At 63.7% G+C, this 14,838-nt stretch overlaps 4 non-coding genes across 4 annotated transcripts; all 4 read left to right on the top strand.

Moving 5' to 3' along the window:
• The first annotated feature begins 1,748 nt into the window (after positions 1 to 1,748).
• Positions 1,749 to 1,867, top strand: LOC142867725 (5S ribosomal RNA). Its single transcript, XR_012917082.1, has one exon. It is a non-coding gene; the product is annotated as a 5S ribosomal RNA (ribosomal RNA).
• A 3,516-nt stretch (positions 1,868 to 5,383) lies between these two features.
• LOC142867724 (5S ribosomal RNA) lies at positions 5,384 to 5,502 on the top strand. Its single transcript, XR_012917081.1, has one exon. It is a non-coding gene; the product is annotated as a 5S ribosomal RNA (ribosomal RNA).
• A 3,516-nt stretch (positions 5,503 to 9,018) lies between these two features.
• LOC142867680 (5S ribosomal RNA) lies at positions 9,019 to 9,137 on the top strand. Its single transcript, XR_012917037.1, has one exon. It is a non-coding gene; the product is annotated as a 5S ribosomal RNA (ribosomal RNA).
• A 3,532-nt stretch (positions 9,138 to 12,669) lies between these two features.
• LOC142867722 (5S ribosomal RNA) lies at positions 12,670 to 12,788 on the top strand. Its single transcript, XR_012917079.1, has one exon. It is a non-coding gene; the product is annotated as a 5S ribosomal RNA (ribosomal RNA).
• The last annotated feature ends 2,050 nt before the right edge of the window (positions 12,789 to 14,838 follow it).

Below are 14,838 nucleotides of genomic sequence, written 5' to 3'. Positions count from 1 at the left end.
GGGGTGGGAGGTCGGGGGGGGGGTGGAGGAGCAGGAGGAGGAGGAGGAGGAGGTGGGAAGGGCCGTGGCCTGCAGTCGTGTTCCCGGGGTGGCTTCTTCCACAGGCTGCTTGGCCTGGGCTCCCTGCACCTGGGCCTTTGGAGGACTGGCCCTGTGCTTGCCAACGCTTCCCCTGCAGGGACCCAGAGCTGGGAGGTTGCATCTCTCAGCCCTGGGTCGGGCAGAGCCCCAGCGGGCCATGCCCACAACCTCTCTCAGCACGGGTCCCCCAGAAGGCTCCTTTGGGACCAGGATTCTCTTGCGGGTGACTCTTTAAGGTCTGGCCCCTGGATGGAGGGGCACCAGGAGTAGAGGAGCAGGAAGGGGAAGGGGGTGGCCATGCGAGGGGACACTTTCAGGCCAAGTCCCAGTTTCAGCCTGATCCTCCTGGGAACCCCGGGGTGTACGTCACACCTCCTGGTTGTCCCGCTCTGAGACAAGGGCTCTGAGACAAGGAGCCGGGCTTCGCATTCCCCCAGCAGCCAGTCGTGGGCTGAGGACACCTGGGGCGTTGGGAACTCCCTGGCTTCTCCTTGGCTTAACATCTGGAGCTGCTTGTGAATCGTGCCGCCACACACACCCGAGTGCAGGTGTCTTCTGCACAGACTGCGGGCCTCGCTCTTCTGAATGCCGCTAGCTCGCCACCCACCCACGGGTGAACCTGGTCAGGGTACTTTCTCTCGGGGGCAGACTCTGATCCTGGCGGGCTACCGGTGTTTCTGTTTGCTCGTTTCTTTCTTCCATTTCGGGAAAGGCTTCCTTACTGGGTGTGGAAATCTCCTATGCCTTTCCTCGCCTATTCTGTCAGCTTTAAAATTCTCTTTCAGTTGCCACCCTCACAGATGGATTAGGAAACTCTTTCCGGTGCACTCATTAGTGAAATGACCTCAATGAAGCTGGAATCCAATATCTAATCGCCGATTTTTAGCGAGTCCACACGCCAGGGTGGTCGGGGTCCAATGCAGCCCCGGCCAGGCCCAGGCCCCTTGGACTGGGCCACAGGAGGACCCAGAGGAGGGTCCCGGCCCCCACGGTCGCGTTGCCGGCAGTTCTCCAAGGGCTTGGGCGTTTTCCAGAGGTAGGAGATGGAGGGGACTGATTTCTTCAGCGCCCCACAAACCACGCCACCCCACCCATGGGACACATCCCTAGAGAGAGAGAGAGACGCCCCATACACTCGCTCCCCTCCCCCATGCGCTGTGCCCCAGCCCGGGCCCGGGGGAATAGGCGGCAGCCCACCCACAGGGTGGGGGGCGCAGCTGAAAGGGGTTGTGGGGATGGCGGCCCCTGCCTGGGGTCAAAGGGCGGGCGACCCGCGCGTGCGCAATCGGCGGCGGCGGCGGCGGCGGCGGCGGCGGCGGCGGCCACGAGCTGGGGGTGGGCCAGGCGAGGAGAGGAAGGGGGCTGGAAGGTCTCCACCTTGGCGAGTCCAGCCGTGGAGGCGCATCTTGTGTGAGTGTGAGTGTGTGTGTGTGTGTGTGTGTGTGTGTATATAGAGAGACAGCCCCCCACCCCGGCCCGCCGCTCCCTGCCCGCCCCGCCCCGCCTGTCACCCCCGTCCCTCGGAGCCCGCCGGACCCGGCCGGTGAACTCAACAGGCCCGGCCCGGTGCGGGTCAGCGCCGGCGCGGGGCCTGGGGCGGGGGGAGGAGGCGGCGGGGAAGCGCAGAGAGGCTCGGCTTCTTGAGCGGGGCAGGGGCGCCCTCCGCCGTCTAGGGCCACACCACCCTGAACGCGCCCGATCTCGTCTGGTCTCGGAAGCTAAGCAGGGTCGGGCCTGGTTAGTACTTGGATGGGAGACCGCCTGGGAATACCGGGTGCCGTAGGCTTCTTCTTTTTTTTTTTTTTGTTTTGCCTCTTGTTCTGTCCCCTTTCTGGGAGCGAGTCGGCGGCCCGGGGTGGGGGTCACCCCCACCCTCAGCGCCCGCCGCGGTGCCTGGCGCCCCAGCCCGCACCGTGGGGCCTCCTCTTGTCCCAAGCCGCGACACCGCCGTCACGCGGCAGCATGCGTGGCTTCTGGACTGTCAGGTCTCAGACCAAAGGTCTGCTCTGTGGGAACCGACACGCTGGAGGAAACCTTGAGAGTCTGAGAGGGGAGGGAGTTCCAGAAGAAGGCCAGGATGTCATTTTGAGGGAGTATGTGACCAGAACTCGTCCCATTGCTTTTGGGGTTCTATGGGCTACACGTAGGAATCTTTGGTGGTGGCACCTGATGTTGGGGGATCCGGAGTCACACCCAGACCTGCTCCACAGGCCTCCTTTTACTTTTCTCTTCGGATTCATTATGTTTAAAAAGTGTCTCTTATCTCTATGATTGCATTTTCTTTTCTCTCTCTTTTCAAGCAGATGATGGGAGTCCAAGTATTAAGGTGACATGTGTTGCCCGTGCCCCCCTCCCCCCTGTGTTCTTATTCATTAACCTCTGATGTTGTTCCAGCGTATTGTGGGGGTACCAATGTTAAGGTCGGGTACGTTGCCCTCTCCCAGCCTCCCCCCTCGGGTCAGAGCCTCAAGTGCGCCCATCCCCCAGTCGGTGCGCACACACCCCGTTCCTAATGGAGGTGTATGCCCATCCCCTCCCCCCACCCGCCCGACACCCACCCGATGAAGGTGATTCCTCTGTGTCCACTTAGGTGTCCATCGGTTCGTACCCATTTGCTGGTGAGCGCGAGCACGTGGTGCTCGTGTGTCCATTCTTGGGCTACCTGGCTTACTGGAACGGGTTCCAGCTCTGGCCAGGAGAACCACGAGAGGTGCCCTCTCACCGCTGCTCCTCCTAGCTGAATAGCACTCCGTGGTGTCCACGCGCCACATTTCATTTACGCACTCGTGGGTCGATGGGCACTCGGGTCGCTTCCAGGTCTTTGCGATTGTGACTTGTGCCCTGACTCTAACCCTAACCCTTACCCAGCCCGTCTCCTCCTCAGTCCCTGCCTGACTGACTCCTTCCCGCCCGGCCTGTCACCTGTCACCGTCCTCTGCCCCTGCCTGACACGCTCCTCCCCGCCCGGGCCGTCACCGTCCTCGGCCCCTGCCTGACGGGGCTCCTCCGTCGCCTGGGCCTTCCAAGGGCTTGGTGTGGACGCTGGTTCCAGGACGCCCTCCCAGGAACCCGGTAGCAGGGCGGCCGCAGCGTCTCGCGCCACCCAACCGTCCGCCGGCCGGCGGCCGGCGCTAAGTGGCCTGCGGGGGACGTGCCCCCACTGTGGGGCGGGCGCCCAGCCTGGTGTCTTCTCTGAGGCCCCGTGGCTGCTTTTCCCCCCCGCAAGGGGAGAGCCGCGGAGGTGGGGACCGCCTCCTCGTGGGGACGTACACCCAGCTCTCCACGTCGGATTCCGGGGCTCTCTGTCCTGCCAGAAGGCCCAGCTGGCCTGCGGGTCCTTAGAGTGGCAAAAACATCCGAAAACTGAGATTGAGGGTCCGGTGGTTGTCTGCACTTTTGTGCTGGGCACCCCAGGGAGGCCCGGGGGCTGGCTGGACAACGCGGTCTGCTGGGCAGGGGGGGGGTTTGGAGGAGCAACTGATGCCCTTTGCACTTTGGGTAGCAAGTGTCTGAGGTGTCTCTGAGCCCTGCGCCATGTCGGGGGGTGGGGTGGGGGGGTGGGAGGTCGGGGGGGGGGTGGAGGAGCAGGAGGAGGAGGAGGAGGAGGTGGGAAGGGCCGTGGCCTGCAGTCGTGTTCCCGGGGTGGCTTCTTCCACAGGCTGCTTGGCCTGGGCTCCCTGCACCTGGGCCTTTGGAGGACTGGCCCTGTGCTTGCCAACGCTTCCCCTGCAGGGACCCAGAGCTGGGAGGTTGCATCTCTCAGCCCTGGGTCGGGCAGAGCCCCAGCGGGCCATGCCCACAACCTCTCTCAGCACGGGTCCCCCAGAAGGCTCCTTTGGGACCAGGATTCTCTTGCGGGTGACTCTTTAAGGTCTGGCCCCTGGATGGAGGGGCACCAGGAGTAGAGGAGCAGGAAGGGGAAGGGGGTGGCCATGCGAGGGGACACTTTCAGGCCAAGTCCCAGTTTCAGCCTGATCCTCCTGGGAACCCCGGGGTGTACGTCACACCTCCTGGTTGTCCCGCTCTGAGACAAGGGCTCTGAGACAAGGAGCCGGGCTTCGCATTCCCCCAGCAGCCAGTCGTGGGCTGAGGACACCTGGGGCGTTGGGAACTCCCTGGCTTCTCCTTGGCTTAACATCTGGAGCTGCTTGTGAATCGTGCCGCCACACACACCCGAGTGCAGGTGTCTTCTGCACAGACTGCGGGCCTCGCTCTTCTGAATGCCGCTAGCTCGCCACCCACCCACGGGTGAACCTGGTCAGGGTACTTTCTCTCGGGGGCAGACTCTGATCCTGGCGGGCTACCGGTGTTTCTGTTTGCTCGTTTCTTTCTTCCATTTCGGGAAAGGCTTCCTTACTGGGTGTGGAAATCTCCTATGCCTTTCCTCGCCTATTCTGTCAGCTTTAAAATTCTCTTTCAGTTGCCACCCTCACAGATGGATTAGGAAACTCTTTCCGGTGCACTCATTAGTGAAATGACCTCAATGAAGCTGGAATCCAATATCTAATCGCCGATTTTTAGCGAGTCCACACGCCAGGGTGGTCGGGGTCCAATGCAGCCCCGGCCAGGCCCAGGCCCCTTGGACTGGGCCACAGGAGGACCCAGAGGAGGGTCCCGGCCCCCACGGTCGCGTTGCCGGCAGTTCTCCAAGGGCTTGGGCGTTTTCCAGAGGTAGGAGATGGAGGGGACTGATTTCTTCAGCGCCCCACAAACCACGCCACCCCACCCATGGGACACATCCCTAGAGAGAGAGAGAGACGCCCCATACACTCGCTCCCCTCCCCCATGCGCTGTGCCCCAGCCCGGGCCCGGGGGAATAGGCGGCAGCCCACCCACAGGGTGGGGGGCGCAGCTGAAAGGGGTTGTGGGGATGGCGGCCCCTGCCTGGGGTCAAAGGGCGGGCGACCCGCGCGTGCGCAATCGGCGGCGGCGGCGGCGGCGGCGGCGGCGGCGGCGGCCACGAGCTGGGGGTGGGCCAGGCGAGGAGAGGAAGGGGGCTGGAAGGTCTCCACCTTGGCGAGTCCAGCCGTGGAGGCGCATCTTGTGTGAGTGTGAGTGTGTGTGTGTGTGTGTGTGTGTGTGTATATAGAGAGACAGCCCCCCACCCCGGCCCGCCGCTCCCTGCCCGCCCCGCCCCGCCTGTCACCCCCGTCCCTCGGAGCCCGCCGGACCCGGCCGGTGAACTCAACAGGCCCGGCCCGGTGCGGGTCAGCGCCGGCGCGGGGCCTGGGGCGGGGGGAGGAGGCGGCGGGGAAGCGCAGAGAGGCTCGGCTTCTTGAGCGGGGCAGGGGCGCCCTCCGCCGTCTAGGGCCACACCACCCTGAACGCGCCCGATCTCGTCTGGTCTCGGAAGCTAAGCAGGGTCGGGCCTGGTTAGTACTTGGATGGGAGACCGCCTGGGAATACCGGGTGCCGTAGGCTTCTTCTTTTTTTTTTTTTTGTTTTGCCTCTTGTTCTGTCCCCTTTCTGGGAGCGAGTCGGCGGCCCGGGGTGGGGGTCACCCCCACCCTCAGCGCCCGCCGCGGTGCCTGGCGCCCCAGCCCGCACCGTGGGGCCTCCTCTTGTCCCAAGCCGCGACACCGCCGTCACGCGGCAGCATGCGTGGCTTCTGGACTGTCAGGTCTCAGACCAAAGGTCTGCTCTGTGGGAACCGACACGCTGGAGGAAACCTTGAGAGTCTGAGAGGGGAGGGAGTTCCAGAAGAAGGCCAGGATGTCATTTTGAGGGAGTATGTGACCAGAACTCGTCCCATTGCTTTTGGGGTTCTATGGGCTACACGTAGGAATCTTTGGTGGTGGCACCTGATGTTGGGGGATCCGGAGTCACACCCAGACCTGCTCCACAGGCCTCCTTTTACTTTTCTCTTCGGATTCATTATGTTTAAAAAGTGTCTCTTATCTCTATGATTGCATTTTCTTTTCTCTCTCTTTTCAAGCAGATGATGGGAGTCCAAGTATTAAGGTGACATGTGTTGCCCGTGCCCCCCTCCCCCCTGTGTTCTTATTCATTAACCTCTGATGTTGTTCCAGCGTATTGTGGGGGTACCAATGTTAAGGTCGGGTACGTTGCCCTCTCCCAGCCTCCCCCCTCGGGTCAGAGCCTCAAGTGCGCCCATCCCCCAGTCGGTGCGCACACACCCCGTTCCTAATGGAGGTGTATGCCCATCCCCTCCCCCCACCCGCCCGACACCCACCCGATGAAGGTGATTCCTCTGTGTCCACTTAGGTGTCCATCGGTTCGTACCCATTTGCTGGTGAGCGCGAGCACGTGGTGCTCGTGTGTCCATTCTTGGGCTACCTGGCTTACTGGAACGGGTTCCAGCTCTGGCCAGGAGAACCACGAGAGGTGCCCTCTCACCGCTGCTCCTCCTAGCTGAATAGCACTCCGTGGTGTCCACGCGCCACATTTCATTTACGCACTCGTGGGTCGATGGGCACTCGGGTCGCTTCCAGGTCTTTGCGATTGTGACTTGTGCCCTGACTCTAACCCTAACCCTTACCCAGCCCGTCTCCTCCTCAGTCCCTGCCTGACTGACTCCTTCCCGCCCGGCCTGTCACCTGTCACCGTCCTCTGCCCCTGCCTGACACGCTCCTCCCCGCCCGGGCCGTCACCGTCCTCGGCCCCTGCCTGACGGGGCTCCTCCGTCGCCTGGGCCTTCCAAGGGCTTGGTGTGGACGCTGGTTCCAGGACGCCCTCCCAGGAACCCGGTAGCAGGGCGGCCGCAGCGTCTCGCGCCACCCAACCGTCCGCCGGCCGGCGGCCGGCGCTAAGTGGCCTGCGGGGGACGTGCCCCCACTGTGGGGCGGGCGCCCAGCCTGGTGTCTTCTCTGAGGCCCCGTGGCTGCTTTTCCCCCCCGCAAGGGGAGAGCCGCGGAGGTGGGGACCGCCTCCTCGTGGGGACGTACACCCAGCTCTCCACGTCGGATTCCGGGGCTCTCTGTCCTGCCAGAAGGCCCAGCTGGCCTGCGGGTCCTTAGAGTGGCAAAAACATCCGAAAACTGAGATTGAGGGTCCGGTGGTTGTCTGCACTTTTGTGCTGGGCACCCCAGGGAGGCCCGGGGGCTGGCTGGACAACGCGGTCTGCTGGGCAGGGGGGGGGTTTGGAGGAGCAACTGATGCCCTTTGCACTTTGGGTAGCAAGTGTCTGAGGTGTCTCTGAGCCCTGCGCCATGTCGGGGGGTGGGGTGGGGGGGTGGGAGGTCGGGGGGGGGGTGGAGGAGCAGGAGGAGGAGGAGGAGGAGGTGGGAAGGGCCGTGGCCTGCAGTCGTGTTCCCGGGGTGGCTTCTTCCACAGGCTGCTTGGCCTGGGCTCCCTGCACCTGGGCCTTTGGAGGACTGGCCCTGTGCTTGCCAACGCTTCCCCTGCAGGGACCCAGAGCTGGGAGGTTGCATCTCTCAGCCCTGGGTCGGGCAGAGCCCCAGCGGGCCATGCCCACAACCTCTCTCAGCACGGGTCCCCCAGAAGGCTCCTTTGGGACCAGGATTCTCTTGCGGGTGACTCTTTAAGGTCTGGCCCCTGGATGGAGGGGCACCAGGAGTAGAGGAGCAGGAAGGGGAAGGGGGTGGCCATGCGAGGGGACACTTTCAGGCCAAGTCCCAGTTTCAGCCTGATCCTCCTGGGAACCCCGGGGTGTACGTCACACCTCCTGGTTGTCCCGCTCTGAGACAAGGGCTCTGAGACAAGGAGCCGGGCTTCGCATTCCCCCAGCAGCCAGTCGTGGGCTGAGGACACCTGGGGCGTTGGGAACTCCCTGGCTTCTCCTTGGCTTAACATCTGGAGCTGCTTGTGAATCGTGCCGCCACACACACCCGAGTGCAGGTGTCTTCTGCACAGACTGCGGGCCTCGCTCTTCTGAATGCCGCTAGCTCGCCACCCACCCACGGGTGAACCTGGTCAGGGTACTTTCTCTCGGGGGCAGACTCTGATCCTGGCGGGCTACCGGTGTTTCTGTTTGCTCGTTTCTTTCTTCCATTTCGGGAAAGGCTTCCTTACTGGGTGTGGAAATCTCCTATGCCTTTCCTCGCCTATTCTGTCAGCTTTAAAATTCTCTTTCAGTTGCCACCCTCACAGATGGATTAGGAAACTCTTTCCGGTGCACTCATTAGTGAAATGACCTCAATGAAGCTGGAATCCAATATCTAATCGCCGATTTTTAGCGAGTCCACACGCCAGGGTGGTCGGGGTCCAATGCAGCCCCGGCCAGGCCCAGGCCCCTTGGACTGGGCCACAGGAGGACCCAGAGGAGGGTCCCGGCCCCCACGGTCGCGTTGCCGGCAGTTCTCCAAGGGCTTGGGCGTTTTCCAGAGGTAGGAGATGGAGGGGACTGATTTCTTCAGCGCCCCACAAACCACGCCACCCCACCCATGGGACACATCCCTAGAGAGAGAGAGAGACGCCCCATACACTCGCTCCCCTCCCCCATGCGCTGTGCCCCAGCCCGGGCCCGGGGGAATAGGCGGCAGCCCACCCACAGGGTGGGGGGCGCAGCTGAAAGGGGTTGTGGGGATGGCGGCCCCTGCCTGGGGTCAAAGGGCGGGCGACCCGCGCGTGCGCAATCGGCGGCGGCGGCGGCGGCGGCGGCGGCGGCGGCGGCCACGAGCTGGGGGTGGGCCAGGCGAGGAGAGGAAGGGGGCTGGAAGGTCTCCACCTTGGCGAGTCCAGCCGTGGAGGCGCATCTTGTGTGAGTGTGAGTGTGTGTGTGTGTGTGTGTGTGTGTGTATATAGAGAGACAGCCCCCCACCCCGGCCCGCCGCTCCCTGCCCGCCCCGCCCCGCCTGTCACCCCCGTCCCTCGGAGCCCGCCGGACCCGGCCGGTGAACTCAACAGGCCCGGCCCGGTGCGGGTCAGCGCCGGCGCGGGGCCTGGGGCGGGGGGAGGAGGCGGCGGGGAAGCGCAGAGAGGCTCGGCTTCTTGAGCGGGGCAGGGGCGCCCTCCGCCGTCTAGGGCCACACCACCCTGAACGCGCCCGATCTCGTCTGGTCTCGGAAGCTAAGCAGCGTCGGGCCTGGTTAGTACTTGGATGGGAGACCGCCTGGGAATACCGGGTGCCGTAGGCTTCTTCTTTTTTTTTTTTTTGTTTTGCCTCTTGTTCTGTCCCCTTTCTGGGAGCGAGTCGGCGGCCCGGGGTGGGGGTCACCCCCACCCTCAGCGCCCGCCGCGGTGCCTGGCGCCCCAGCCCGCACCGTGGGGCCTCCTCTTGTCCCAAGCCGCGACACCGCCGTCACGCGGCAGCATGCGTGGCTTCTGGACTGTCAGGTCTCAGACCAAAGGTCTGCTCTGTGGGAACCGACACGCTGGAGGAAACCTTGAGAGTCTGAGAGGGGAGGGAGTTCCAGAAGAAGGCCAGGATGTCATTTTGAGGGAGTATGTGACCAGAACTCGTCCCATTGCTTTTGGGGTTCTATGGGCTACACGTAGGAATCTTTGGTGGTGGCACCTGATGTTGGGGGATCCGGAGTCACACCCAGACCTGCTCCACAGGCCTCCTTTTACTTTTCTCTTCGGATTCATTATGTTTAAAAAGTGTCTCTTATCTCTATGATTGCATTTTCTTTTCTCTCTCTTTTCAAGCAGATGATGGGAGTCCAAGTATTAAGGTGACATGTGTTGCCCGTGCCCCCCTCCCCCCTGTGTTCTTATTCATTAACCTCTGATGTTGTTCCAGCGTATTGTGGGGGTACCAATGTTAAGGTCGGGTACGTTGCCCTCTCCCAGCCTCCCCCCTCGGGTCAGAGCCTCAAGTGCGCCCATCCCCCAGTCGGTGCGCACACACCCCGTTCCTAATGGAGGTGTATGCCCATCCCCTCCCCCCACCCGCCCGACACCCACCCGATGAAGGTGATTCCTCTGTGTCCACTTAGGTGTCCATCGGTTCGTACCCATTTGCTGGTGAGCGCGAGCACGTGGTGCTCGTGTGTCCATTCTTGGGCTACCTGGCTTACTGGAACGGGTTCCAGCTCTGGCCAGGAGAACCACGAGAGGTGCCCTCTCACCGCTGCTCCTCCTAGCTGAATAGCACTCCGTGGTGTCCACGCGCCACATTTCATTTACGCACTCGTGGGTCGATGGGCACTCGGGTCGCTTCCAGGTCTTTGCGATTGTGACTTGTGCCCTGACTCTAACCCTAACCCTTACCCAGCCCGTCTCCTCCTCAGTCCCTGCCTGACTGACTCCTTCCCGCCCGGCCTGTCACCTGTCACCGTCCTCTGCCCCTGCCTGACACGCTCCTCCCCGCCCGGGCCGTCACCGTCCTCGGCCCCTGCCTGACGGGGCTCCTCCGTCGCCTGGGCCTTCCAAGGGCTTGGTGTGGACGCTGGTTCCAGGACGCCCTCCCAGGGACCCGGTAGCAGGGCGGCCGCAGCGTCTCGCGCCACCCAACCGTCCGCCGGCCGGTGGCCGGCGCTAAGTGGCCTGCGGGGGACGTGCCCCCACTGTGGGGCGGGCGCCCAGCCTGGTGTCTTCTCTGAGGCCCCGTGGCTGCTTTTCCCCCCCGCAAGGGGAGAGCCGCGGAGGTGGGGACCGCCTCCTCGTGGGGACGTACACCCAGCTCTCCACGTCGGATTCCGGGGCTCTCTGTCCTGCCAGAAGGCCCAGCTGGCCTGCGGGTCCTTAGAGTGGCAAAAACATCCGAAAACTGAGATTGAGGGTCCGGTGGTTGTCTGCACTTTTGTGCTGGGCACCCCAGGGAGGCCCGGGGGCTGGCTGGACAACGCGGTCTGCTGGGCAGGGGGGGGGTTTGGAGGAGCAACTGATGCCCTTTGCACTTTGGGTAGCAAGTGTCTGAGGTGTCTCTGAGCCCTGCGCCATGTCGGGGGGTGGGGTGGGGGGGTGGGAGGTCGGGGGGGGGTGGAGGAGCAGGAGGAGGAGGAGGAGGAGGTGGGAAGGGCCGTGGCCTGCAGTCGTGTTCCCGGGGTGGCTTCTTCCACAGGCTGCTTGGCCTGGGCTCCCTGCACCTGGGCCTTTGGAGGACTGGCCCTGTGCTTGCCAACGCTTCCCCTGCAGGGACCCAGAGCTGGGAGGTTGCATCTCTCAGCCCTGGGTCGGGCAGAGCCCCAGCGGGCCATGCCCACAACCTCTCTCAGCACGGGTCCCCCAGAAGGCTCCTTTGGGACCAGGATTCTCTTGCGGGTGACTCTTTAAGGTCTGGCCCCTGGATGGAGGGGCACCAGGAGTAGAGGAGCAGGAAGGGGAAGGGGGTGGCCATGCGAGGGGACACTTTCAGGCCAAGTCCCAGCTTCAGCCTGATCCTCCTGGGAACCCCGGGGTGTACGTCACACCTCCTGGTTGTCCCGCTCTGAGACAAGGGCTCTGAGACAAGGAGCCGGGCTTCGCATTCCCCCAGCAGCCAGTCGTGGGCTGAGGACACCTGGGGCATTGGGAACTCCCTGGCTTCTCCTTGGCTTAACATCTGGAGCTGCTTGTGAATCGTGCCGCCACACACACCCGAGTGCAGGTGTCTTCTGCACAGACTGCGGGCCTCGCTCTTCTGAATGCCGCTAGCTCGCCACCCACCCACGGGTGAACCTGGTCAGGGTACTTTCTCTCGGGGGCAGACTCTGATCCTGGCGGGCTACCGGTGTTTCTGTTTGCTCGTTTCTTTCTTCCATTTCGGGAAAGGCTTCCTTACTGGGTGTGGAAATCTCCTATGCCTTTCCTCGCCTATTCTGTCAGCTTTAAAATTCTCTTTCAGTTGCCACCCTCACAGATGGATTAGGAAACTCTTTCCGGTGCACTCATTAGTGAAATGACCTCAATGAAGCTGGAATCCAATATCTAATCGCCGATTTTTAGCGAGTCCACACGCCAGGGTGGTCGGGGTCCAATGCAGCCCCGGCCAGGCCCAGGCCCCTTGGACTGGGCCACAGGAGGACCCAGAGGAGGGTCCCGGCCCCCACGGTCGCGTTGCCGGCAGTTCTCCAAGGGCTTGGGCGTTTTCCAGAGGTAGGAGATGGAGGGGACTGATTTCTTCAGCGCCCCACAAACCACGCCACCCCACCCATGGGACACATCCCTAGAGAGAGAGAGAGACGCCCCATACACTCGCTCCCCTCCCCCATGCGCTGTGCCCCAGCCCGGGCCCGGGGGAATAGGCGGCAGCCCACCCACAGGGTGGGGGGCGCAGCTGAAAGGGGTTGTGGGGATGGCGGCCCCTGCCTGGGGTCAAAGGGCGGGCGACCCGCGCGTGCGCAATCGGCGGCGGCGGCGGCGGCGGCGGCGGCGGCGGCGGCGGCCACGAGCTGGGGGTGGGCCAGGCGAGGAGAGGAAGGGGGCTGGAAGGTCTCCACCTTGGCGAGTCCAGCCGTGGAGGCGCATCTTGTGTGAGTGTGAGTGAGTGAGTGTGAGTGTGAGTGTGTGTGTGTGTGTGTGTGTATATAGAGAGACAGCCCCCCACCCCGGCCCGCCGCTCCCTGCCCGCCCCGCCCCGCCTGTCACCCCCGTCCCTCGGAGCCCGCCGGACCCGGCCGGTGAACTCAACAGGCCCGGCCCGGTGCGGGTCAGCGCCGGCGCGGGGCCTGGGGCGGGGGGAGGAGGCGGCGGGGAAGCGCAGAGAGGCTCGGCTTCTTGAGCGGGGCAGGGGCGCCCTCCGCCGTCTAGGGCCACACCACCCTGAACGCGCCCGATCTCGTCTGGTCTCGGAAGCTAAGCAGGGTCGGGCCTGGTTAGTACTTGGATGGGAGACCGCCTGGGAATACCGGGTGCCGTAGGCTTCTTCTTTTTTTTTTTTTTGTTTTGCCTCTTGTTCTGTCCCCTTTCTGGGAGCGAGTCGGCGGCCCGGGGTGGGGGTCACCCCCACCCTCAGCGCCCGCCGCGGTGCCTGGCGCCCCAGCCCGCACCGTGGGGCCTCCTCTTGTCCCAAGCCGCGACACCGCCGTCACGCGGCAGCATGCGTGGCTTCTGGACTGTCAGGTCTCAGACCAAAGGTCTGCTCTGTGGGAACCGACACGCTGGAGGAAACCTTGAGAGTCTGAGAGGGGAGGGAGTTCCAGAAGAAGGCCAGGATGTCATTTTGAGGGAGTATGTGACCAGAACTCGTCCCGTTGCTTTTGGGGTTCTATGGGCTACACGTAGGAATCTTTGGTGGTGGCACCTGATGTTGGGGGATCCGGAGTCACACCCAGACCTGCTCCACAGGCCTCCTTTTACTTTTCTCTTCGGATTCATTATGTTTAAAAAGTGTCTCTTATCTCTATGATTGCATTTTCTTTTCTCTCTCTTTTCAAGCAGATGATGGGAGTCCAAGTATTAAGGTGACATGTGTTGCCCGTGCCCCCCTCCCCCCTGTGTTCTTATTCATTTACCTCTGATGTTGTTCCAGCGTATTGTGGGGGTACCAATGTTAAGGTCGGGTACGTTGCCCTCTCCCAGCCTCCCCCCTCGGGTCAGAGCCTCAAGTGCGCCCATCCCCCAGTCGGTGCGCACCCACCCCGTTCCTAATGGAGGTGTATGCCCATCCCCTCCCCCCACCCGCCCGACACCCACCCGATGAAGGTGATTCCTCTGTGTCCACTTAGGTGTCCATCGGTTCGTACCCATTTGCTGGTGAGCGCGAGCACGTGGTGCTCGTGTGTCCATTCTTGGGCTACCTGGCTTACTGGAACGGGTTCCAGCTCTGGCCAGGAGAACCACGAGAGGTGCCCTCTCACCGCTGCTCCTCCTAGCTGAATAGCACTCCGTGGTGTCCACGCGCCACATTTCATTTACGCACTCGTGGGTCGATGGGCACTCGGGTCGCTTCCAGGTCTTTGCGATTGTGACTTGTGCCCTGACTCTAACCCTAACCCTTACCCAGCCCGTCTCCTCCTCGGCCCCTGCCTGACTGACTCCTTCCCGCCCGGCCTGTCACCTGTCACCGTCCTCTGCCCCTGCCTGACACGCTCCTCCCCGCCCGGGCCGTCACCGTCCTCGGCCCCTGCCTGACGGGGCTCCTCCGTCGCCTGGGCCTTCCAAGGGCTTGGTGTGGACGCTGGTTCCAGGACGCCCTCCCAGGAACCCGGTAGCAGGGCGGCCGCAGCGTCTCGCGCCACCCAACCGTCCGCCGGCCGGCGGCCGGCGCTAAGTGGCCTGCGGGGGACGTGCCCCCACTGTGGGGCGGGCGCCCAGCCTGGTGTCTTCTCTGAGGCACCGTGGCTGCTTTTCCCCCCCGCAAGGGGAGAGCCGCGGAGGTGGGGACCGCCTCCTCGTGGGGACGTACACCCAGCTCTCCACGTCGGATTCCGGGGCTCTCTGTCCTGCCAGAAGGCCCAGCTGGCCTGCGGGTCCTTAGAGTGGCAAAAACATCCGAAAACTGAGATTGAGGGTCCGGTGGTTGTCTGCACTTTTGTGCTGGGCACCCCAGGGAGGCCCGGGGGCTGGCTGGACAACGCGGTCTGCTGGGCAGGGGGGGGGTTTGGAGGAGCAACTGATGCCCTTTGCACTTTGGGTAGCAAGTGTCTGAGGTGTCTCTGAGCCCTGCGCCATGTCGGGGGGTGGGGTGGGGGGGTGGGAGGTCGGGGGGGGGGTGGAGGAGCAGGAGGAGGAGGAGGAGGAGGTGGGAAGGGCCGTGGCCTGCAGTCGTGTTCCCGGGGTGGCTTCTTCCACAGGCTGCTTGGCCTGGGCTCCCTGCACCTGGGCCTTTGGAGGACTGGCCCTGTGCTTGCCAACGCTTCCCCTGCAGGGACCCAGAGCTGGGAGGTTGCATCTCTCAGCCCTGGGTCGGGCAGAGCCCCAGCGGGCCATGCCCACAACCTCTCTCAGCACGGGTCCCCCAGAAGGCTCCTT

This window comes from Microcebus murinus, unplaced genomic scaffold (genome assembly GCF_040939455.1).
Source record: "Microcebus murinus isolate Inina unplaced genomic scaffold, M.murinus_Inina_mat1.0 scaf019_hap2_Mmur4.0, whole genome shotgun sequence".
Taxonomy (NCBI): domain Eukaryota; kingdom Metazoa; phylum Chordata; class Mammalia; order Primates; family Cheirogaleidae; genus Microcebus; species Microcebus murinus.
This window is presented reverse-complemented; position numbering and strand designations above follow the sequence as displayed.